At 36.5% G+C, this 26,698-nt stretch overlaps 1 pseudogene; it reads left to right on the top strand.

The window, feature by feature from the left end:
• Positions 1 to 23,760: 23,760 nt before the first annotated feature.
• LOC143622144 (aldehyde oxidase GLOX1-like) lies at positions 23,761 to 25,566 on the top strand (annotated as a pseudogene).
• Positions 25,567 to 26,698: the final 1,132 nt, after the last annotated feature.

Here is a 26,698-nt window from a genome sequence, read left to right as displayed (position 1 = left end):
TTACCAGAACTAAAACAAAAAAATAAACAGAAAATTGGCATCCTTTCTATTTTCGTGACATTGTTCTTGTACAAAACTAAAACAAAGACAATGAGTCTACAAGAATTCGACCGGTTTCCGTCATGTTCGTTACGCTACTTGAACTAATTCAAAACAAAACAAAATTCGCATTCAGTTTTTATTATATATAATAATAATAATTTCTGAGATAGGAAAGTCACTGTTTGACTGAAAAGTCAAAAGTACACAATCTTTCTGGAGGTATAAATAAAAAAATATTAATGATGCGTAATTTGACTTTTGAAGTCAAACATTATATTGTTTAGTTTACTCGAATCAAATATGGGTAGTTTTTTCACATTGCAAGAAAAATATTCCTATTTGTAGAATATGTTAAATAATTTAGCGTCTTTTCAAACATTTTGTCGAAGTTAAAAGAAGCTGTATCAATTTTGACGCCAAGAAAAGTTTATGTTTGACTTCAAAAGTCAACCATTTGGCTTTTCGAAGCAGTAGGGCTTCGTATTTAGTTGACATTTGTATGTTTAGCTTCTAATAACATATATGCCTTATGTGTCTTCTAATACTGCCAAACTTTAAAATCAATACTACTTTCTTTATTTCTCAGGTGGTTGTTAATTAAGGAACCTGTATTGACTATTGACTTAATTAAGTTGATGCCAAAATGAGCTACATATGAACATGAGATTTAGCATCAATGTAATTGTTTTAATTCAATGGATTTTCAGGTTTTCATCGTGTTTCAAGATTTCCGTGTTTAAAGTACTAGTTAACTTTTGGGTAAGCTAATGGCACCGACGCTCAACATGTCCAACAACATCCAACCCCCTGCGCACACGGGTACACTTGCTAATTATATCAAGAAAAACAATATTACTGCCTAACAACACAAAATTCAAATAAATTATTAAACTAATCAAAATATGAATGTAACAATAACTTTTGACTAATATATTATCTCTAATAGTATCAGGACCAAAAATTGAGGACACAAACACGTAAAATCCCTGTTTATAAGTATCAATATAGTAAATTGTGCTTAGAATTAATGATAACATTTCTGAAATCAAATTTACGGTACCATTACACCAGAAATTATATAAATAAATAACATTGATCTACCAATAATCTTTTTTAATCCAATGTTTCTTGTTATCATAAAACCAAAAACCATCTGTTGCTTGCCTCCCTTATGCAATCTTTAACATACCCCCCAACACAATCACTAAGCATACTTTCATCAAACACTATGACAGTTTTCTCTCTTGATTGCCACGTGAAATTGCACCGGTAAAAAATATCGATTCTTGCAAAAAAAGATTTAACTTCCTGGCCTGGTTGAAGCGTATAATTGTAGAGGTAGGGCACCAAAAAGACTCAAATACCCTTAAGTACCACCCGCGGGTCACAGGTAATCTTCTTATAAGCCACCCGCGGAACACATGGATCACCCGCATATCACGAGTGAGGAGGAACGTCCTCATAACACACGCGGAAGCATCCTGGCATCCTCAAAAGTCATCCGTAGGACAGGACAAGCATAGAACCATCGCGTTACGCGAAGGATCTTCACAAAAACCGATACTTGGGCGGTTTCACGACACGCGATGGCCAAACCCATACAATCATCGCATTACGCGATGACCCTGTTAAGAAACGGGGTACATGTGTCCAACTACGTGTCAACGTGTGGCGCGTTTTGATAGGCCACGTGTTCACACGTGGCATTTTCGCAGAATAGCGGCTTCGCGATACGCGATGGCCACAAAAAGGCTCATCGCGTTACTGATGTAGATGTCGTGCTCTAATCAAAAACAAGTATTTATAAGACTTAAATACCTATAACTAGTATGGGTAAGTAAGGTCGTCTCCACAGGGAATCAGAGGAAAGTGCAAGTAAAGTTCATAATTTTTAATTAATTAACTACGGTGGACAAACGATGTCAAGCGGTTTATAAAAGAGTTGATTTATAAGAACACACGATTATAAGGTAAAGGTTGTAAACAATTATGGGAAAATGATTCACTTCAGGTTCAGTTAATGTGATGACCGACTAATCACAGATTCATAAGATTAATTGCGCAGTAATTACTAAACCTAACAGTTGGGTTGTGAGGACAAACGATACCCTAACCGAATTGTTGACACAACTGAACTCCGGTTTACCCAATTACCAGTTTAAAATATGAAAATCAGTTATAAGCAATGATTAACGATTACTGTTTCAATGACATAGAGCTAACCCTACATGTGATGAACACAACCAGAAAAATGATGCAAAGTTTGACAATCAAAATCATAAACTGTTTAAACAATCAACTCGTAATGTAAAACAAGATTAAAAACAATCAATCGAGTTCATACTCATTCAAAACATAGAATCTGATCAAAGTTAGTTTACACAAAACCCTAGCCTAAAGTGAATACAATGGTTTTAGCCTGACATCGGCATCACGAAGGATTCGCTTATCTGATGACAGGATGAAGGCATGCGATGAACGAACGAACCGGAGGCTTCGTGATGGTGAAAAATCGTCCTAGTGCTTGTACTTGATTGCTAGAATGAAAGATATCTCGAATGGGGGCTGAAAACTCAATATAATAGAGTTAGGTTTAATTTTCCCGTTCTGGAGGACTTTAGAGCGTCTCTAAAGTCCAGGGGTGAGACTTTAGCGCGTCTCTAAAGTCTACTTTCCTGATGTGAGTCTTTAGAGGATCTCTAATGTAACACCCCAACCCGGAACAGGCTGACGTGTTACTATTACAGATATCAAATCAACGCCACAATCCAAAATACAACAAAAATTAATGCAACCTACGTCATATTATTAAATAAAATGAATTAACTTTTAGAAGCTTGAACTTCATTTTTTTTTTCTCTCATCACTAAATTCCCAGAATCCCAGATTACCTGAAAATAAAATAAGAAAAACAAAACAAGAAAACACGGCTGAGCCAAAAATTGCCCAGTAACGGAAAGAACAATAGTATAGGTAAGGACAGACGTAAGAGAATAAATATACGAACTTCAATTCAAACTCGAAACCAACCCTTTATACCTAAACATATACTTAATAAAATTCGGATGTATGATCCGACACTTGGCCAGAACATGGTCAAACGCATGCGGAAATATATCAGAACTATAACAAAACACCCAGAGCCAGAAACATATAACTTGTAACATATAATGTGTGACGTGTAACATATAACGTGTAACATTTAACTGAACTATAATTAAATGCGAAACATAATCCGATACACGATCGGGACGTAATCTTAATATACTCAAATTTAATCAAATGCATATACACATATCAAAACGGACCAGAAATATAGCGAAACAAAATATAATTACTAAAATACACGACGATGATGTTAAAATAAATAGGTCGTGTAATACGGAAGCACCCAGAGCCTAAACAGAGGGGTACACAGCTAGCTAGTCCATGCACCAAGGAGATGGTGTGGGTGGCGTGCACACATTGTTCCATCTCAAACAGAAGTCAGGAGTCAGGAGTCAGGAGTCGGAGCTAAGATCGATCTATACGCCTCTAAGTGGCCCTAATACTTCAAAAGTACTAGTTAGAGACGCCGTGAACTTTGATTACGCACTGTCACGATAAGTGCCATGTCGTTGACGCCCCAACGACAAGTCAGAAATGCTCGGGTAACAGAGTACTGAACTAAAGTCGTATAACTAAAATATATTATATAAAATAACTGAACTCAAAATATAACCGACGCATAACGAAAATCCGTACTACAAAGTAACGGAATATAGTCAATACTAAAAGTGAACAAAAACAGAAACCGTACTACAAAGTAACAAAATAAAATTTATACTATGAGTGGCAGAAATCAGAATCCGTACTACGAAGTAACAAGAAACAGAATCCGTACAACAAAGTAACGGAGTATAAATAATACTAAAGGGAAACAAAAACAGAATCCGTACCACTACGAGAACGGTGAAAACAATATAAAGCTAAAAGAAGAAAAACACGGAATCCGTACCTTATAAGCGAATTAGCGGTAACCGTAAGCTTGAATTAGACGTCGTGAAGACCTATAATATTATTGTAACTTGAATTATAAGCTTGTTGGGTATGTTTAGTAATTTTGTTATTATTTATGTGGTTCTTGTTTATTATATTAACTCTAGGAATACTGATGCATGAAAACTAATAAAACACATTTACTAATTATGTTCGTATTCAGAAGCTATTAACCCAACCCAAGGTTATTTAAAAGGTGTATCCCATGAAATATCTTATTATATGTTATTTGATAGACAAACTTGTTTGCATATTATATATATGAAAGAATATATGAGTTTGTAAAAGTTGTAGGGCCATAGGCATTATCAATATAACAATTGTAACATACTTCTATGAATATATTATTTATAAAACCAATCAGTCAAAATATGTTTATGTAAATTTACAAATTCATATTGGTCAAATTCATAAAGTAACTATAATGATTATATCTGGCCAATTTTATTTCACCAAATAAAGTGCAACAGTACGTAAAAATAATAAGTTTGAATATGCCAAGTTAATGTTCATCTTCTCCAATATGAACACCAGTAAAACCTAAATCCGAAAAAAAATCAAGTATTCAGTTTTATTCATGGTGATTAAGTTTCTGTTACCTGAGGTCGAAAGATGAACAAATCAGAAAAGAATAAGGTAGCAGGCAGTGGTGACTGGTTATCTCCGGGAAAATAGAAAACGGTGGTGGCGGTTCCCGGCAATTCGCGGGCGGCTGCGGGCGTCTCCGGTGACAAAGGTAGCAGTGGCGGCGGTTGTCGGCTACAGGTAGCGTCTGCGAGAACTCGTGTAGCGGTGGCTGCGGTGCCAGCGGTTTCTCCGGCAAGTTGCAGGGCGGCGGCGGTGGTGTATACGGCAGAGAGATACAGAGATTTAAGGTTTTGTTATCTTGGAGTCTTATCGCGTTAGTGTATATATATATTAAACGAGTTATAAGCGTGATCAAATTCCTAAATAAGTTAGTTGTTTGTTGCTCAAGTTTTCGCTGGAATGTTACAAGTTGTAAACTTGCTCAATCTCAAATTCTTAAATTTCATATTTTATTCAAAACACTCATCCGTTGATGTTATTATTATTATTATTAATTATACCATTTACAGTTTAAAATAATATTTATATTAAAATTATGGTTATTCGTTTGTTATCTAATACAAAAGTTTGGGTTATTATATCTAAACTCCCTTAGCGCTGCGCTAAGGGTGTCTGACGGAATTTTCTTCATTTTCTTCATTTATTTTGCATCGGAAAGCTTGCCAATCATTATGAGTCTTCTACATCTTCGTTCCAAGCCCGTAATTCATCCCGATAAGTGTCCTTAACGTCAAGTATCCTGAAACACATAAACACGCTTGAAGTACCAAAGTTCACATAATATTTAAACTAAGAGTAAACAAATAATATAATAATATACATGACTTTTGCCCGACTATCACATCCCCACACTTATCTTTTGCTTGCCTTCAAGCATACTCTCATACAACACATACACCTCGATCGATGATTCATAAATTACCACGATTAATACTAGTGAGGTATAAGGTCATACCCAATTCCCAAGAACTGACACTGTCAAGGTTGATAACCCACCAAATAATTTAATGTTACAATTTAAAACTATGGAACCTCCCAAACAAGTGTACTTTGTTTCCGGTTAAGGCACACATGGTCACACCCCTCATAATATAACATCTCTCCTCTCGGTTTAATATCTGGACTAGCAAAAGATGTGCTAGTATCACTCTTCTCTCAGTATCACTCATAAGCAAATATTCATCCATAGAGCTTCTTTGACATAAATGCAAATCAAGAGGTCTTAAAAGGGTTGTAACGGGGCCAGGTGTAAGGGTATGAAAGGGAATTTTTGAAGTAGCTCAAACGATCCGATCCGGCTTATTACAAAACAAATAAATAAACAATGACTTAATTTATTCCAACGACTACAAAACTAAAAAAACTCACTGACTTTCATTTACAACCAATACTGACTAGAACATCGACTCTTTTTGAGCATTTCTTTGACTTTTTATTTTTTTTTTCTCTTTTTTTTCTCTTTTTTTTTTCATAAACGAACTACTGAATACATAACTGAATATACACAGACATATTTTTGGCTTTTTCCTCATTTTTTAACATAATAACGTAATGCTTAATACTAGAACAAATACAAATACAAAATCAAAAACAAATACAATTACAAATAAACCTAGTAAGCCGGATCGTCTCGTAACATAATGTTGGGGTCAACCAAATGAAAAATAAGTCCAAGAAAGGTTTTATAAGGGACCCAACCACCCCCCCCCCCCCGCCCCTCACTTTAACCATCCTCATATGTATAATGTATGAGGCCCCAACCCCCCAGTACCCACACTCTCGCTCATCCAAACGAGGCTTAACCTAATTGCCTCTATCACTTTTGCATTTTGCCAACTACGATCCCGTAATCCATGAACATCAATGAAAGCACTCAAATGGCATGTGTGTACTATATATTATATGTGTATTATATATATTGGGTCAACTCACACACGTACCGGAGGAATAGGGCTGACGATATAAACATGTGTACCTGTCCCCATGACTCGCTATCCCCGCCTAAACGATCCCATTTTCAATTTTTCTTTTTGAAAACATTTGCATGGGAAGACTTTCGAGAAGCTTAAAACTGACCATGACCAAAAACCTCTACTTGGCATTAATAATAGCAACAAATTATTTACAATTCTGGCTTTTGCGCACAATCAAAGCACTCTAAGGCAAAAATTTTAATTTTACCCCCATCCCCACACTTTAGGTTGACATTGTCCTCAATGTTTAAAATTTAGCATTTAAAAGAACATTAACGAGGACAGGGTTAAAATTTATTTCTTAGTTTATTAATTTTAAAACCGGGCTTAATGTTATGGTCCTAAAAATTATACAACTATACAATTACACTTTTAACAATAAAACTAAGAAAGCAAAAAGAATTATTAAAACAAAATCACCTGATAAGAAAAATAAGCCACTCAAATATAATCGTGCTTGCGCTCAACGAACCCGGCTTCTCAATTCACTCAACAGAATCTGTAAACTCTCACACGTGTAGAAGCACACTTCTCACAACTGTTAGGATAGGTCTTTCAAACCGTTTGCAAAACCGTTAATTTTAATTACCAAGCCAAGTTAAATAAATTTCATAATAAAATTTGTTAAACTAGTAAAATTGTTAAAAGACCTAACTCACTTTCGTAGGAATCACGATTGCATTTAGCGTATGCAACAAGCCCTTTAAACCCCCCGGTAGCCCGGGTGGACGAGTGAGGTCTCGTGAAGGTTTATAGTGAAAAACACCCACAAAGTTCTGATACAACAAAAATATACACGTGCCTGAATCAACCGTAGAAACGATGAACATGAAAGCAGGTCAGATATCCGAAACCTCGTAACTTAAAATTCTTTCACCGAAACACTATAAAACTCCGACTTTTCCGTGTGGCATCCCCACACTTGACTTTTGCTACAATCGTACGCTTGAAATAAAACGGTTAAACAAACTACAAAAAAATAATATAAAATACAAATTGAAAATAAAATCCGGGTTGCCTCCCGGTCAGCGCTAAGTTTTTGTTAAGGTCTTCAGCCAGACCGTTACCTGGTATGATTTTTACTGTGGTCTAAGCGGACACTTCCCTACCGAATTTCCTTTAAAAGCTCGGTACTTGACACACCTCGGCTCCACTTCTTCCTTCATGGTTAGTATGTTTAATGAACATACTAGCTGGTGTGAATTCACATTTACTTTCTGAGTGTCCAACATATTCCCGATAGTTAACAACTCTAATCCACACACTCTTGCCTCTAACTGAAACACTAGGATTCAAACGGGGCCGAACTGAACATTTTCCTATCGAGTTTCCGACGTAAGCTCGGTAGTTAAAATTTTGTTTCCATACCTTCTTCTCTGTGGTGGACATGTGTGTAAACCGAACACAAGGCCACTTCACCATGTTTTGTTCAAGGTCTTCCAAACTCACCTTCCTCTTCTTTGAACTTGCACCATCACCCCAATCTTCATTTATATGTGTGAACAAAATGGGAGAACGGTCGGGATTCACCTGGGTTACTTCAATCACTAGCTCTTTAAAAGTTGCTATGTCTTCAATCGGGTCTAAACATTCAACTTCATGCCCCAAAAGATCCGAACTCTCTCCCTTTATATCCTCATCAGCAACCACAACCGATGAATCCATTGGCTCTTCATTAACTAGAGGAATTGGTGTGATATTATTCTCCACAGCCAGCTCCTCAAATTCATTATCTGAAAGGTCAAGAGCCTCTTCTATCACTCCCTCATCAACCACGGCACCACTAGCCAACTTTTCTCGTTCTCGTTTAATTTGGGCTACCTCTTCTAAAAGTTGACTCATCAGTACATCATGGGCAACATTAGACGTTTCTTGAATATCTAACCTTTGATTTAAAGCCTTTTTTTTAGCCTCTTGATTTCTATTCTGAATCTCTTGATCTGCCTTCATTTGCTTCAATAACTCCATAATGTCTTTAATAGAGTCGTCTTTGTTACCCGAGGATTCTTCTTGATCTTGCTGATAATTCCTTTGACAGGTACAACCATGATTATAATATTGAGGGTCTTCTTTGTATATCGGTTGGGGGTACTCATCATAATAGTAGTCTTCCTCCTCTCGGTAACTTACAAAAGTTGGCGTTTCAGGTTCATCACTATCATATTCACTTGAATCATAGTTGTGCTGATAATCTAGTAGAGGTGGTGAATAATTCTGGTACTGCCAGTTACGACCCTGCTGGTTGAGGTTCCTTTGGTTATAATTATACGGATTGTAGAAGCCTTGAGATTTTTTTGAAGGTGGTTCATGATATGAATTTGAATGGTATGAGTCATCCTCCTCCACGACCTTATATCCTTCATGTGGGTCATAGACCCGACTCCACATCATCTTGAATTACCTACACACATGAGACACACAAATACCAAACGTAAAACTGACAAAAATAAAATAAAACTAAAAGTAAACAAAACACTAAACTAGCACTTTGCGCGTTGATTCCCCGGCAACGACGCCATTTTGACGTAGATGTCGTGCTCTAATCAAAAACAAGTATTTATAAGACTTAAATACCTATAACTAGTATGGGTAAGTAAGGTCGTCTCCACAGGGAATCAGAGGAAAGTGCAAGTAAAGTTCATAATTTTTAATTAATTAACTACGGTGGACAAACGATGTCAAGCGGTTTATAAAAGAGTTGATTTATAAGAACACACGATTATAAGGTAAAGGTTGTAAACAATTATGGGAAAATGATTCACTTCAGGTTCAGGTAATGCGATGACCGACTAATCACAGATTCATAAGATTAATTGCGCAGTAATTACTAAACCTAACAGTTGGGTTGTGAGGACAAACGATACCCTAACCGAATTGTTGACACAACTGAACTCCAGTTTACCCAATTACCAGTTTAAAATATGAAAATCAGTTATAAGCAATGACTAACGATTACTTGTTCAAGCACATAAGAGCTAACCCTACATGTGATGAACACAACCAGAAAAGTGATGCAAAGTTTGACAATCAAAATCATAAACTGTTTAAACAATCAACTCGTAATGTAAAACAAGAAAAAAAATAATCAATCAAGTTCATACTCATTCAAAACATAGAATCTGATCAAAGTTAGTTTACACAAAACCCTAGCCTAAAGTGAATACAATGGTTTTAGCCTGACATCGGCATCACGAAGGATTCGCTTATCTGATGACAGGATGAAGGCATGCGATGAACGAACGAACCGGAGGCTTCGGGATGGTGGAAAATCGTCCTAGGGCTTGTACTTGGTTGCTAGAATGAAAGATATCTCGAATGGGGGCTGAAAACTCAATATAATAGAGTTAGGTTTAATTTTCCCGTTCTGGAGGACTTTAGAGCGTCTCTAAAGTCCAGGGGTGAGACTTTAGCGCGTCTCTAAAGTCTACTTTCCTTATGTGAGTCTTTAGAGTATCTCTAAACTCCCCTAGCGCCGCGCTAAGGGTGTCTGACAGAATTTTCTTCATTTATTTTGCATCGGAAAGCTTACCAATCATTATGAGTCTTCTACATCTTCGTTCCAAGCCCGTAATTCATCCCGATAAGTGTCCTTAACGTCAAGTATCCTGAAACACATAAACACGCTTGAAGTACCAAATTTCACATAATATTTAAACTAAGAGTAAACAAATAATATAATAATATACACGACTTTTGCCCGACCATCAGTTACGCTATGGGAGCCAAAATATTGCCTATAAAAGGGGGTTACGGGCATGAACCATTTCATCCAAAAAAAATCACCTTCAATCACACACACTCAGACTAGGAAATCATGTCCGATTGTTACGACGTGTGCTGATACATCGTTTACTCATAATTCGTGCAAGCATCAAAGTTTTGAAAGCATTGCTAGGTTTTCAAGTGTTTCTTTGTTATACCAAGATTTTACTAACAAGTCCATTTTTTTTCTTATTATTATCATTCCAAGTGCCATGTTAAGGTAGGAATTATGTTTAAGTTATCTAATTTATATCTTAGACATCAGTCAAGGCTATGGTCTTTAAACCTTGAATTAAATTTTTAAAGCATTCGTAAAGATTTTCATAAACATTACTTCATGAAGAAGTAATGTCAACAAAACTATATTTTGACAGACATGTAATAACTGGAAGGAGAATATCACTAGTAGTGAGTTTTTGTCTAAGGAAAGTAATTTGTATAAATCTCAATCAACCACAGGACCCGTTTACTTACCTGGAGAAATTCACCAACGTGTTAGAACCTATTAGACCAAAGCATGATATATCAAACGTCACAACAAAACAAGTGTTTTCAAATAGATACGAAGAATTTATCAAGGTTAAATTAAACCTAAAGGTCTATAACTTAATCAAGAAACACAATCCAGATATTTATACAAACCTATTCATTTATAGGTTAACATCATTCTTATTCATATCAAGAAGGTTTTCAAACGAACACCGACGGTACAGGTGAATACGTTAAACATTTACAAATAGTCAAAACATATTCATACTCGATAAGATGAACGGGTTGTTTGTCTTAAAGAGTCAGTCAAATGTGTATATAAGATTACGTGATCTCTACAACGTTATAATACAAGATAGAAAATAAAAGCAACTTAAACTAATTACACATGAGTATGAATCCAAACATAATTGTCTACCCTAAACATGCAAAGGCTACGTGGCCGTGGGCTAACAATCATAACTAGTTCTTCGGCAAGGGCTACGCGGCTTGGAGAACTTTTGTGTGTGTAGGGCAGTGGTACAAAGTTTAGTAAGAAATATATTTCTATTGTAACTGTAGTTTAAACGTTTTTTAGAGTCAAATGTTTCACCAGCATATAAATGACATATTTTTTCCCCACATTGCAGGTAACTAAGTTAGTAAGAAATAGCAAGGATTGGATTCATCAAGAAGATAGAAACGCACGCTACAATATGGCTAATTTTTTATAATGAAATCCTTGTAACAATAAATAATGTTTTATAAACGAATACTCGGGTGTTCAATTACCGAGTAAATTTTCAATATACTCGAATGCCTTTAACCTTGTGGATAGAACTGCTCTTTTAAATGAGGTAAGGAAAATGTGTCCATCCATCTCCGCTTGGGTTGATTTTTTATACGGGCAGCCAGCTAGGCTTTATGTGGGAAATGATAATATTTTGTCTTCCACAGGGGTTCAGCAAGGGGATCCCTTGGGGCCTCTCATGTTTTCCCTTGTTTTACACCCCCTTGTCCACCGGATCAGAGATCGATATAAGCTTCTTTTTCACGCCTGTTACCTGGATGATGGGACCCTTATTGGAGATGCTACTCATGTTGCCAAGGCTTTAGACATCATTAGAGTGGAGGGCCCTCTTTAGACATAAAAAAAACTGAAGTCTTTTGGCCTACATGTGACGGGGTGAAAACTCAAGAGGGTTTATTTCCGCGGGAGATTGGTAGGCCGGTGCATGGTGTGAAACTTTTGGGTGGTGCTGTCAGTAGAAACGGGGAGTTTATTAGTGGTTTGGCCCTCAAAAGAGCAAAACGTGCGGTTGAGCTGATGGAATGCCTCAAAGGCCTTCGTGACCCTCAAAGTGAACTCCTCCTGCTTCGTTCGTGCATGGGGGTCGCTAAACTACTGTTTGGGCTTAGGACGTGTCAGCCTCCCTATGTCGGAGGAGCCATCTCTGTTTTTGACACGGGTCTTTGGAAAGCGATCGAGGACATTGTGGTTTGTGGGGGTGCCTTTTTTGGGGACCTCCAATGGAGTTTAGCTTCCCTCCCAACCCGTTTTGGGGGTATTGGGATTGGCTCGGCTGAGGAGGCCTCTTCCTACGCTTTTATGGCTTCAAGGGCCCAATCTTGGGTTCTTCAAGACCACATCCTTCGGGAGTGTGGGGGTGGGTTGCTTGACTCTGATTATAGGGGTGCGTTGGATACCCTGCATAGTTCTCTTCCTGATCTTGATCTTGGCGGTTTCTACATTAAAGACACCGCCCCTCCTAAAGCCCAGAAAATTTTAGGGAATGCCTTATATGGTGAAATCGTCAAGACAGTTGAAGAGAAGTTCGCTTTGTCCCCGCGACAGCGAGCTGTGTTTGAGTGTTTACGTGCCCCTCATGCTCCGGATTTCCTGTCAGTTGTTCCCATTGAAGGTTTAGGGCAATGTATGTCGGCAGTGGAATATCGGGCTATCCTCAAATACCGGCTGATGGTACCCCTTTTCCCGGTTGATGACCCGTGTCCCGTATGTCGGAAGGCTTGTTTGGATTCTTTTGGGGAGCATGCAGTTCATTGCAAAGAATTACCGGGCTTTAAATATCGACATGATATAGTTCGAGATGTGATTTACGACGTCCTTAAGCGGGCCGGGATCTCGGCAAAAAAGGAAGCCCCGGTGAACTTCTTGACCGACCCTCTAGATGGGAGATCAACCCTACGACCCGCTGACATTCTTGTTTTTGGATGGGAATGAGGTAAGCACGCGTGCGTTGATTTGACAGGTGTGTCCCCCCTCGTTGGGCTACGGGACCACGGGTTGGTGGTGGGTCATGCGATAAACAAGGCAGAGGCGGGTAAAGTAGCTAAGCACGAGAAAGCTTGCCTTGAGAATCAGCACGTGTTCGTACCGTTTGCTTTTGACACCTTTGGCGCTCTCGGCCCTGACGCGGTTCAGTTCCTTAAGTGGGTCCAGCAGGTGGTCAGCAGTAACTCCGCTCATGCTAAGGGGAACGTTGTGTTTAGTAGGGTAGGGTTTGCTATTCAGAAGGGGGTAGCGGCACAGCTTGTTGCCCGTCTATCTGTCGTTAGTCTGTAATTGTCTCTGTTTTAAATTATTTACGGAGATTCTCATTTAAGATGTAAATTAATATTTTATAAACTTAAAGTCTTCTACTAAATTTTCCCATAACTTTGATATATTTACAAAATAGATACCAACTGATGGTCACACTTCTAGGCCATAAGTTGGGGTATGACACCATCATTAAGTGTTAACTGTCATCTATATATAACGTTCACACTGGTTGTTGAACCATTTTTTTTATCAGATTCTATCATTTGCAACGCAACAATTATAACGGTATCTAGATCGTTTCAAATACACAAAATAACCGTTATAAAATGGTATTTTTCAGTACTAGTAAATACACGTGTGTAATACAACAGTATCGCACGCTAATACGTATGTGCATTAGAACGTCGTTTTTTTTTCTAGTGAAGAGTAACAAAATATAAGAATAATGGAAAAACGAAAATTTGAAAAAAAAAATTATTTTTAATTAAAATTAATTCTTTAGGATTTTTTAAGTTTTCTTTTCATCTTCTCCATATATATATATATAGAGAGAGAGAGAGAGAGAGAGAGAGAGATTGAGAGAGAGAATTTTGTTATTTTTTACACCATGTCCCAGGTTCAGCTCGTTTATTGTTATTATTTTACGAACATACACCGTGATCGATCGGGATCCTTATTAAACAAGACAATATGTGTCACACATACACACTAACACAAAATGTGGGCTCGTAATTGTTGGATTAATCGGTTCGTTAACGGGTCATGCGTTGGCACGTTATCGGGTCACGTGGCAAATGGTTAAGTAGCCAAAGAAATAGTAGGTTTGCGGGTCATTTAATTGAACAGTTTGTTGCTTTCTCTACAAGTTGAATAGATGGGGAATGGGTAAATCGTTTGGCCGATTCATAAGGTGCACGTTGGTGAATGATAGGTGCATGTGGTGTAAAAGGAATTAGTATATTACTTTCCGATTCTTTAGGTTAATATAGTATTTTATTGTTTTTAGTATGCCCGCTTTTTGTATTATGTATGGCTATTTAATGCCTCTTATGTTTATTGAATTATGTACAACCTTTTTCTCATTCGAAACAACTCTTGCAAACCAACCTTCTGTCCATTTACATTACATACATAATTGTGAGTGTGTGTTGAGTGTGTATTTGGGGCCTGGAACCAACAAGAACACCACTGATACCATTGCAACGTGTGGGGTTACAAAGTTTAACTGTATCCAGGAATCTGTTACAAGTGAGAACGGAGAATGTGTGTAGTTGGGTTTGGGTGGCACTAGCTGCACTTGCTGTCGCATGATCTGAGCTGTAACCGGTTGATATGTGTGAGTGTGTTACCGGATTGCAGCTTCGTGTACACGTATGCAAAATGGTGTTGTTCCACCACGAAAATATGAAGAGTAGTACCTTAAAATAACAATAAGTTCTCTTGAATATTTTGGAAAAAATAGCATGAAACTATTTTATAAATTATTTTCTATTAAGAGATGAAGTAGCACTGGTACAGTCAGTGCAACGTAAAGAGCTGTATAGAAGGTATATTAAATATCTCCTAATATACTGATAAATAATATAAGATATGTACAATGATATTATGTAACTATATTATCTCATGTTGATGTATATCACCTTTTCTTTTAAAAATTTCTCATACATATTTGATCATGTGCGCAGATATTTGTTTCACCGTTGCAAACGATTAACACCCGTTGAAAAGCCAGCATGCATGTTGAATAATGAATACGATATTAATTTTCAATATTAGTAATATCTCACCGACATTAATCGCTCATAACAAAACTATTATTTTTCATAATTAGTAATATCTCACCGACATTAATGTATTAGTAAACTACCAAAATATTGACTCGTGTTACGAGTGGAAAAAAAAATGCAAATGTCATATTTATTAACATAAAAGGATAATTTTATTTGAACTACAAAACATTATACAACTATTTTAATTTAAATTTTAATTAAAAAAACACCTATGTCACTGGTAACTTTACACCCGGTATCTTTAAAAATCAAAAACGAATTATAAAATACCATTCAAGTATTATAAAACAGATATTATACGCATACGCCATCCAAGTACTATTAAATGTCATTCAAATACAAATACAACATTTCACACTACCCAATTATCAATTTGGTTTCATTCATTTAAGGTCTAGTAGAAAAGCTCAGTAAAATAATATATAAATTAAAATTTCTGACAATAACACTGTTTTTGTTATCTGGGTGGCTTTATTCTCCCCTGTAAACACGTGCTAACAAACTATAAGGAATTGGCATCTCAACAATATAGACAGCTCAAAATGTGATTAATTGAAGGATACATAAATTAAAAAAATATATATAAGTGCTACCCAAAATGTTGGCTTTCTCCTTATATTGGAATCGCCCAAAATAAGAAGTGTCAAATTAAAAAAAAAAAGTTAATCAACAAATTTATATAAATCTAGCAAAAAGACAAAGAAACCCAAAAAATATGTTATCTTTAAATACATGTGTATGAAAGATGTGAGAAATATATATGTTTCATAATGAAATTATTTCTCCACAAACATCAATTTCAGAAGAAAACAAAAAAGTAAAGTAAAGATCTAGAACGTCATTATAAAAAATAATTATTCACCTTGTTTTATGATCGAAGAACCACAAGATTTACAAAAATGATAGGTACAAATGGTTATGAATAAGGAATTTTATATATATACAAACCATTAAAATACAGAATTAACGGGCATGAGAAAAAAATTGCTACAATAATGATCATCATATAAAAGGGAAAATAAAATAAGTTTGAAAAAATTTAATTGTGGGTTAATTTCGGTTAGTAAAACATGTAAAATGAAAGTTGTTATTGTTAAACGTTGTGATTGTCGAAAATTTTATGAAATTTATGGGCAAAATGTCCTCAATATATTTCGAATATTGATAATGTGATTGATGAAAAACTTCATAAGAACCTATAATAAATTCCCATGAAAATTCTTAGAAAGTATTAAAAACTACAATTCTTTGGTGGGATCATAGCTCATTAAAGTTCAAATTTGAACTTAAATTAATTTGTTAAATATGTTGAAATTTATACATGAAAGCTGGATGAGTTGGAAACCCATATGGATATACTAGTTGAAGGTCATGTGGATACCTGATTTGCTTTATTATAGTACTCCATCCGTCTCTCTTAAAGTGCCATGGTTTAAAAAACACAAGGTTCAGATTAGATTATATTGAATGATTACTTTTTTTGTTTACCAAATGACAATAATGCCCTTAAAAATTGGTGTAAGGCCCCGAACCCGGTAGCCCTACTTTAGCGTCGGATTTACTCATAAAAACAGTTCTTACAAATCAGAGTTCATTAAAACTTTCGCGGAATATAAAAACTTTCATGAAACGTTACATCAATCCAAAACTTGCCTTAATTAAACATTCTTGTCTTTCAAAATAAACGTCAATTACATTAAAACATCTTGAGTCTTCAGATGCCAGTCTCCTATTCGCCCACCATGTGCCCGCTCAAGCTAGTTGTCTCATTCTACTCACCTGCGTGCATACTAAAAGTCAGCTACGCTGAGTGAGTTCTAGTTAATCGGACGTCATACAATACATACACATACATACATATCCGAAGATACATATCCATACCTAACTAGTTACCCTTCTGTTCTACATACATACTTACTACCATACATACATACATATCTACAATCACTAATCTCAGTCTACCGAGAGTACGTTCATAGTCCGCCGTCTATACATGTACTCAAGGTCATGAACACGTAAAAGGTCCGCAGTCCTTACCTATGTTCACCATTTATGGTACGTGCAAGGTCCGCAGTCCTTCCCTATACCATCCTACATCCACAACACGTACAAGGTCCACAGTCCTTCCCTATGTTGCAACATAAACCATAGCACGTACGAGGTCCGCAGTCCTCCCCTATGCTACCACAATACAAATACAACACGTATAAGGTCCACAGTCCTTTCCTATGCCATCCTACATCCACAACACGTACAAGATCCACAGTCCTTCCCTATGTTGCAACCTAAACCATAGCACGTACGAGGTCCGCAGTCCTCCCCTATGCTACCACAATACAAATACAGCACGTATAAGGTCCACAGTCCTTTCCTATGCTGATGCCTATCTATAATACGTATAAGGTCCGCAGTCCTTAACTACTTTGTCGTCTATTATCTGTAACACGTATAAGGCCCACCGTCCCTATCTACGTTTACATCTATCATCTACATTACGTATAAGGCCCGCAGTCCTTAACTACGCCATCACCAGCCTAGTCTATGTCCGACAAAAGCTAGAGGGATTTGCCATCCTAACTTACTATGTCGAACGTAGAACTCACATACCATTCGTGTACCTGTATACACATACTTCACATATACAATAATTACATTATAGCATAAGAACACTCTAGGCGTTCTTTACATCATTCTTTCAACAACCATACCCCTTGTCGATACGTGCAATATCCGAAGATCGTTCACGCCCCGACAAGTATTCATTTGTAATGTTCATACATCTTCGATATATAATATTCGTACCTTTATTTTTAACCTGACAGTACGCGCAATATCCGAAGATCGTTCGCGTACCGACAAGCAATCATTCATATCCATCACATATGGCATACACTTATCACTTAGGATAAATGTATTAACAACACATCGAGTATGCACACAGCCCCGAAAACATAACAAGGAATGGGGCTAGAAACTCACCTGAACTCTGCTTCTTCCTCCGATAGTTGTAAATCCCTTCTTTAACTGAGCTCGGCTGACTGTATAAGTTACACGTATCAATACTCGCCTGATTTAATCTGGTGGCCTAGTATTAGATTACTTTACTTATCGTTTTAATTTATTTTCTAATCGAACTTGACTCTAGGCGAAGTTAAACCTTAGGCGAACTTAGCTTTAGGCAAAGTTGTCATCAGGCGAACTTAGCTTTTAGGCGAAGTTGTCATCAGGCGAACTTAGCTTTTAGGCGAAGTTGTCATCAGGCGAACTTAGCTTTTAGGCGAAGTTGTCATCAGGCGAACTTAGCTTTTAGGCGAAGTTGTCATCAGGTGAACTTAGCTTTGCAGGCGAAGTTCATCAGGCGAACTTAGCTTGCAGGCGAAGTTGTCGGCTGCAGCTACTGTTCGTCCTTAATCATCTTCGTTTCTTAACCAAATAACTCGATTTAGGTATCCACGGAATCGTCTGACCAGCGCCTACAAACCCCAACCATCAAATCTGCCTAACATCGATGTTTAAGGGGTGCGATTTAGGCATATGGGTTACAGGTTCTTTTATCAATCGATTAACCCATCAAATCTTAACCATTTTCAGTAAGTTTAGCTTTGTTGGATTCGTTTTTACCATACAAACACAGATCTATCATTTCTAACTAATCCAAACCTAAACGAACAAGTTCTTGATATAAACGTACCGTAAATGAGTCGAACTACGAACACGAGCTGGTTTTGTTGCTTTGGTTCGTCACGACGATCTAGCACCAACGAGCTCGGGTCCTCGCCTTTGGATCTTGGTTCGGGTTGTGTGTTTTGGGGTGTGTAGAGATTAGGATGGATAAATGGATGGAATGGAAAGGATTGGGGTTTAAGGGGGTATTTATACTCCCTTAAGCCCATGGACCGAATGCCCATATTTCCTTTTGGTCCATATTTAATCCCATCTAATTATCCTACTAAGTCTTCATATTTTGCTATTATTATCGTTCCACTAACTCGTTTATTTCACCCGACAAAATAATATATTAAATATTACTTTAGAAATTTCGGGATGTTACAATTGGGTTCATCAATATTGTTTATTAATGCTAGTGTGTGTATTTAAACTAAACTTGAAAATTTTAAAAGTGGACATTTGTAATGTAACAAACAAAAAAAAGGAAATTAACTTTTTTTTCGAGTCTAATTAACTTTTAAAAGTGTGTTTAATGGTAAATACCCTTAACCCTACCCATATAATTATATATTCGAGTCTAATTAAGGGTTTTGCGAGTCGAGTAACCGAGTTTCAAGGGTCCGACTCTTATCTTGCTCGCCCCTAATTAAAAGTGTTCATATTTCCTTTTTTGTTACATTACAAATGTCCACTTTTAAAATTTTCAAGTTTACCTTTAAACACACACACTAGCATTAATAAACAATATTGATGAAACCAATTTTTAAGGGCATTATTGTCATTTGGTAAACAAAAAAAGTAATCACTGAATTGTTCTCTACATGTAACTTGTCAATGTGAATATTATTTGCATCAGTTCAAATGGTTGATAAACTTTCGAAGTTAGACTTTACTATGCTATTAAATGAAAGTATAATTGTTTTATGATTCATATATTAAAGTTATATATAAGATATGCAACTAATAAATGCAGAAAATGATATGTGATTACTGTCTTAATTAAAAGGTAATGAATTGGACCATTGAAACCCTTATTTATACCTGACCCTTTTCTTGTTTAGAAGGTAGGGTCTCAGGTTCACGTTTCTTCCCAAAAGGGTAAAGAGAGTGTTAGATAAAAAGGTCGGGTCTTACCTTTTGAACAGTCCTACTTTTAATGGGACGAGTGGAGTACTGGTAAGTAGGGGCGGATCTTAACTTGGGCCAAGGCGGGCCTCGGCCCACCTAGCTTTTTCACGAAGTAGTGTATTTTTTCTGAAAAATAAAAGGAAAAATTATATTTACAGAGCCCAGCCCATCCAGATTCAATGACGGAACCAAGGGATGCTTAAATTGTAGAAAAAGAAAGTAAATTGGTATTTTTCGGTGAGAAGAAATAAAAGGAGGAAGATGGTGGAGATTATTTAATTTATTGGGTTTAAGATAATAAATACTAAGTATTACTCCATATTTATTACAAATTAAATGTATTTAATAAAGACAACCTTGACTTCTCAATTATCCTCGGACACCTTTTTAATTCTCTGATAGTTTATTTTTATTACTTAAAATATAACATACATAAATTTTAGTTGTTTAATTTTATTATTTGATTAGTTTATTATAAATATTTGAGTTAAGTGTCATTTTAGTACCTGTGGTTTGTTTAATTACGCAACTTTGGTATCTTTTTTAAATTTATTGCAAATGGCTACCCGACTTTTCTAAAACCTGCAAATTTAGTACCTTTTTGTAACCCCATTTATATTAGTCCGTTAAGTCAGGGGCTCTTTTGTAATTTCGTTTTTTATTTTATTTTTCCTTTTCTTTTAAACAACTCCCCTCCTTTATATCCATAAAAGCTAAATCCCCAAATCATAAAACCAATAAAAACCCTAATCCACAAATCAAACCATTTCTCCCCAAATCCGTCGATCATGGTGGTTTGTTCGTGTGGTTCGCCAACCATCATTCGCACCTCTTGGACATCTTATAATCCTTGTAGATGATTCTTTTGTTATGCTAGGCCGGTAAATTTTGTTAATTTTTTTACCTAATTCATGTATGTTGCTTCAATCTCTAACCTAATCTCTAACCTAATTCTTGTGATATTTAAAGGGACGAAACTGTGGGTTTGTTCTTTGGCTCGATCCTCCAATGTGTCAAAGAGCGGCTGCGATTATACCAGGCCTTTTGAAGTTGATTAACGAACATAAAGAAGCTACAAGAACCATGGCTAAGACGAACTCAAACCTTGAAGCAATTGGAAGAAAAATGAAAATGGAGAACAAGAGGCTGAAACAAATGTTATGCATTTCTTGGCTATTTTTCAATTTATATTATGTATCTCATATGTAATGGTGTTGTTTGTAATGGTCTCTTGGATTATTGCTTGAATTACTTTTAATTGTTGGTTCAATCTCCTTGGCCAACCAACTTATGATACACAACTTCACATCTCTAGTTTGCAAACAAGTGTGCTCTTTGAAGTAGGTTTTGATAGTCCAACTACCTTGTTGTCTAACATTTGATATATGTAAAACCCAAGGACAAGTAGGCTCCTGGTTCTTCTTTTTAGAAGTGGATTTTACTAAATTGCCCTTTGATGTACCCTCCTTTTTGGAAGTCCCAATTTCTTTTGTCTCATCCCCTTTACTTTTACACCTAACATGGCTTGGGTCCACACCTAAACAAATCACCCTATATCTACGGTTATCATTCAACTTAACATGTAATTGCCTTCTTGAGTCAATTGCATGTTGTTTAACTAACCACTTTATAGAATCTTTATCATCAAAAATTTGGCCAACATAAAATGGAGAATCCACGTCTTGTGTACCCCTTTTATTTTTCCTAATGAGCCTAAGAGCTTGTTGCAATGATGTATCGTCACCATTAATACTATCAAACTCCTCTAAATCAATCTCATCTAAGTCATCATCTTCCTCATATTCTTCACCTTCATCACTCATGTCAAATTCCACAACAGCCCTAAAATCATCCATATCTACATTTATATCATCATCTAAGTAATCTTCATCTACCATATAATCAGAATCTTCACTTTCACCGCCTCTTTCATCACTACCAACATCAGCCCTCTCATCACTACCAACATCATCCCCCTTATCATTCCCATCATCACACCCCTTGTCACTCCAATCATCATCTCCTTCATCACCCCCATCAGTACCATTCTCAACAATACCCTCATCACTGCTAAACTGATAATCCTCATATCCAACATTCAAATCATCACTACTTTCCCCTCTAACACTCAACTTTTTCCTAGGATGTGTTTTGAAATGTTCAACATATACTTCAATAACTTTGGTATTTTGAATATGTTCAAGCATTTCAATAACATCCCTATCAGTACCCAATGGTCTTAAACCAACATCAAAGTCTTGTCCAGGTACCCTATACTGGTATGCCACCACATCTTCTTCTAAATAACCTAGTTCTTCTACCATATTTTTTAGAATAATCACTGAAAAATATTCAGAATGAACCTTATCGATAAAATCAACATGTCCCAGATTGTATCTTCTGCCTCCTGGATTGTTGTTAAACTTGCTACCATGGTGAAGCTCTATTGTAAAGTTGTACAGATTGTTTGCTGAAATTTTAAAGTAAAAACATATTAGGATCAAAGCAGAGGATTAAACAACAAGATGATTTAACAAGAATTTGATATTTTACTAGCTGTATTCAACAACATGATCAAAGTGAGACGATTCATGCCTAATAACCCACAATTCGGTCATAATTGGAGATGAAGAGTGGTTATTGTCGATCGATTGAACAAGATTATAATGTTATTTGCGATGACGAGTGGTTATCATTAATCAATCAGAAGTGGTGATGAAGGATCAGAAGTGGGAACGTTCTAGGGTTTTTTTTGATACAAGACTTGTTTAAAAGAAAAGGAAAAATAAAATAAAAAACGAAATTACAAAAGAGCCCCTGACTTAACGGACTAATTTAAACGGGGTTACAAAAAGGTACTAAATTTGCAGGTTTTAGAAAAGTCGGGTAGCCATTTGCAATAAATTTAAAAAAGGTACCAAAATTGCGTAATTAAACAAACCACATGTACTAAAATGGCACTTAACTCTAAATATTTTTTAATGTTGTAGCTTGTTAGGATTTTACGTATATAACTTTTCACAAATTTGTTACATTAGACTTATATAACCAGGTAATCTTATTTTGCAAATTTTTTAGAAAGATAATTTGGTACAATATAAATATAATTGTTTAAATTTGAGATGAATAAATATGAACACGTGTCTTTTAATTCATTTATGTTCGTAAAGGTTTTCATTTTCAGTTGTTTATGTTCTTAAATTTATGTATGTTTAAGTTTATTTGGTTACTTAGTTACATTTATTTATATATTCATTTGGGTCGTTTACAAGCTTAATTATAATCCTTCGATTGAAAAGCTCTAGTTCCGTCATTGTATATGTTCAAAATCCTCCGGCCCACCCATATTATTTGTTCAAGATCCGTCACTGCTAGTAAGATTAAATAAGACATTAACTTTCATCCTAATTCTGTATCTTAGTGTTATGATTTACCACAAATGAAATCAAAATATGTACTTCCTTATTTCCTATGCACGTATATTCTTATTATAGCAAATTCTGTATATGGAAAGAACAAGAAACAAAATGGATAGAACAATAAAAGTTTAATTAGATGAGAAGTAATTAAAAATTTGATTCCTAATAATATAGTCCTATATTCTAGCTGTATCAACAGTACTGCACATATATGGTTGTCATTGTAGTGTTACACTCATATATATTCTGACCTAAACCCTCCACCTCCACTTCAGTACCGCTTACTGACTCACTCGATCATGGCCTCGAGCCTACTCCTGATCATCTGCCTCGTCACCGCCACCATCGCCACCGCCACGGCTGCAACCAATATCAAGCCCGCCTCCAACTGGACCCTCCTCCAATCCAGCATTGGCATCAATGCCATGCACATGCAACTCATCCCTAATGACCGTGTATTAATATACGACCGTACCGACTACGGTGCCTCTAAACTCTCCCTCCCCGACGGCAAATGCCGCAACGACTCACACGACAAGGTGTTGAAGATAGACTGCACCGCGCACTCTATTGAATACGACGTAAAATCCAACACTTTACGTCCACTCATGATTCAGACAAACGTTTGGTGTTCATCTGGCTCGTTGTTACCCGATGGGAGCATTGTTCAAACGGGTGGTTCAAACGACGGTGCGTTTGTCGTTAGGGTATTCAAATCGTGCAACAAGTGCGATTGGAAAGAGATCCCGTCAGCGTTGATCAAGAAAAGATGGTATGCCACGAACCTGATGTTGCCTAGCGGCTGCCAGATTATTATTGGCGGCCGCAGCCAATTTAATTATGAGTTTTACCCGAAGCTTTCAGCTTCGGGTACTAAAGCGTATGATTTGCCATTTCTCTCCGAGACGAATGATCTGGAGATTGAAAATAATTTATATCCCTTTGTGTTTCTTTACCCGGATGGAAATTTGTTTATATTCTCAAATAACCGTGCGATTTTGCTTGATTATTCGAATAACCGGGTGGTTAAGAATTACCCAACGATACCGAGTGGGGACCCGAGGAACTACCCGAGTACGGGGTCCGCGGTCTTACTTCCAATGCGTGTTAATGTACAAGGGAATGTGAGCATAGTTGAGGTTTTGGTTTGTGGGGGTGCTCCTAAAGGAGCATATATGAATGTTAAGAAACATGGGATACATGACCAGGCTTTAGAAACTTGTGGGCGGATAAGGGTATCCGACCCGAATCCGAAATGGGTAATGGAGAACATGCCTTTGCCACGTGTGATGGGTGACATGTTGTTGTTACCAAACGCGGATGTCTTGATTATAAATGGTGCGTCTCACGGCACCGCGGGTTGGGGGTTAGGGTGAACCCCAGACCTTAACCCGGTGGTGTACAATCCGAATCGTCCATTTGGGCATCGGTTTGATATTCAAAACCCAACCAACATACCTCGAATGTACCATTCCACCGCGATTTTAATTCGTGATGGGCGGGTGCTCGTTGCGGGAAGTAACCCTAACAAATATTATAATTACTCACACGTCCGTTTTCCCACTGAACTTAGGTTGGAGGCGTTTTCACCATCGTATTTGGATCCTGGATTATCCGACTCACGACCCAGGATATTACCTGGTTCCCCGACCAAATTTGGGTATGGGGACCACGTGATTATCCGGTTTAGGGTTTTAGGTCACGTGGACCCAAAACTAGTGTCGGTGACACTGTTGGCTCCTCCTTTTAATACCCATTCGTTTTCCATGAACCAAAGGTTGTTGATCCTTGAGGTCAAGAATACCAGGCCTGTCCGGGGAGACGTGTATCAAGTGGAGGTGATGTTGCCGTTGTCAAGCAACGTTGCTCCGGCGAACCATTATATCTTGTTTGTGGTTCATCGTCAAATTCCAAGTGAAGGCCTTTGGGTTCAAATAGGCTGAACTCGTAAATGTGTGATTTGTGGTTTTTTTTAATGTTGCTGAATAATTTGTAGTTAGTCTTTAAAGCTGAATATGTTATATTTTGTTGCTGAATATTAATAAGAAGTTAAGAACTATATAGTCTATATTTGTTTATTGGGATTTTCTGATACATGTCATACGAACACATGTAACAAACATTTATTATGTGAAATATTCTTATTGAAATTATCATTTCATATTAGTTACATTAATCTTGTAATAACTACCTTATTTAACCTTCTATTATTCCCTCATAAATTTTTCCTTCATTTATGGATGACACAAAGACCTATATACTAATATACTGACCTCTTATTGATCATTGGATGACACAAAGACCTTGCAGAGTTATATAGGTTATTAGAAGTGATCTATCAGTCAGAAGAATAAATTACTTTAACTTAAAGAAGCTCGTTTAAATCAACCTTATTTTACTATGTGTGAAAGTAATTGTATGATGGTATAACCCAACAAGTCATGAAAGATGCACTCAGTAGTAGATTGTAGACCACTATCTTATTATTGCGAGTCTGGATGTTATCGCTTTTGAAGAGGTTTTGTAGAAGGAAACAATGTAGGATTGGCTTTGCTATTCAAAAACGGGTTGCGGCGCAACTTATTGCCCGTTTGCCTGTCACTTTTTTGTAATTGTTTTGTACTTATCAAATAAAAAAATATAACAATGTAATACCTTGCAATATATGAAAGTTAATACTGACGTTTGGGAACATGCATCATTTGTTAATGTTGCTATTGGTTTGGATTTCGATGCGCATTCTTTGTTTCCGTGAAAATTTCTTCAATTGCATCCGCAAATGTAGAAATGTTCTGTCATACTTGTACGAGATATTTTACCTTATGGAAGCAGCGTTCACAATAGAAACTAGTTTTATACCCGTCCGGTGGACGGGTAGTTTAATGTGATAAGATAAAAGCACAAGTCGTTTAACTTATATGTATAAAAATGAACGACCTTGTTATAAAAGAAACACAAATCAATGATAATCATTCATTAACTATCTATGTAAATGAATATCTTCATAACATATTTTATATGTACTTATCTTCTTCAACATTTCATCCTAATAGATTCTACTTTCATTGGCAAAAGCATTAACACCAAGTGAGATGGCTAATGCAGTTGACTGTTTTTTTCCAACTAAAATACAACAATATCCAAAGTAAATGGGACACTATATACTTATCACAAAAACAATAAACCTCTAATTCTCTATCAACTCGTGTCCTTCACAGTGTTTCTATTAGTAGAGAAACCTGCAAAAGTCAAAGTCAA

The sequence above is a fragment of the Bidens hawaiensis genome, unplaced genomic scaffold (assembly GCF_021521415.1).
Source record: "Bidens hawaiensis isolate Kalapana, Puna unplaced genomic scaffold, B.hawaiensis_p1.1 tig00003058_1, whole genome shotgun sequence".
In the NCBI taxonomy this organism is placed as follows: Eukaryota; Viridiplantae; Streptophyta; class Magnoliopsida; order Asterales; family Asteraceae; genus Bidens; species Bidens hawaiensis.
This window is presented reverse-complemented; position numbering and strand designations above follow the sequence as displayed.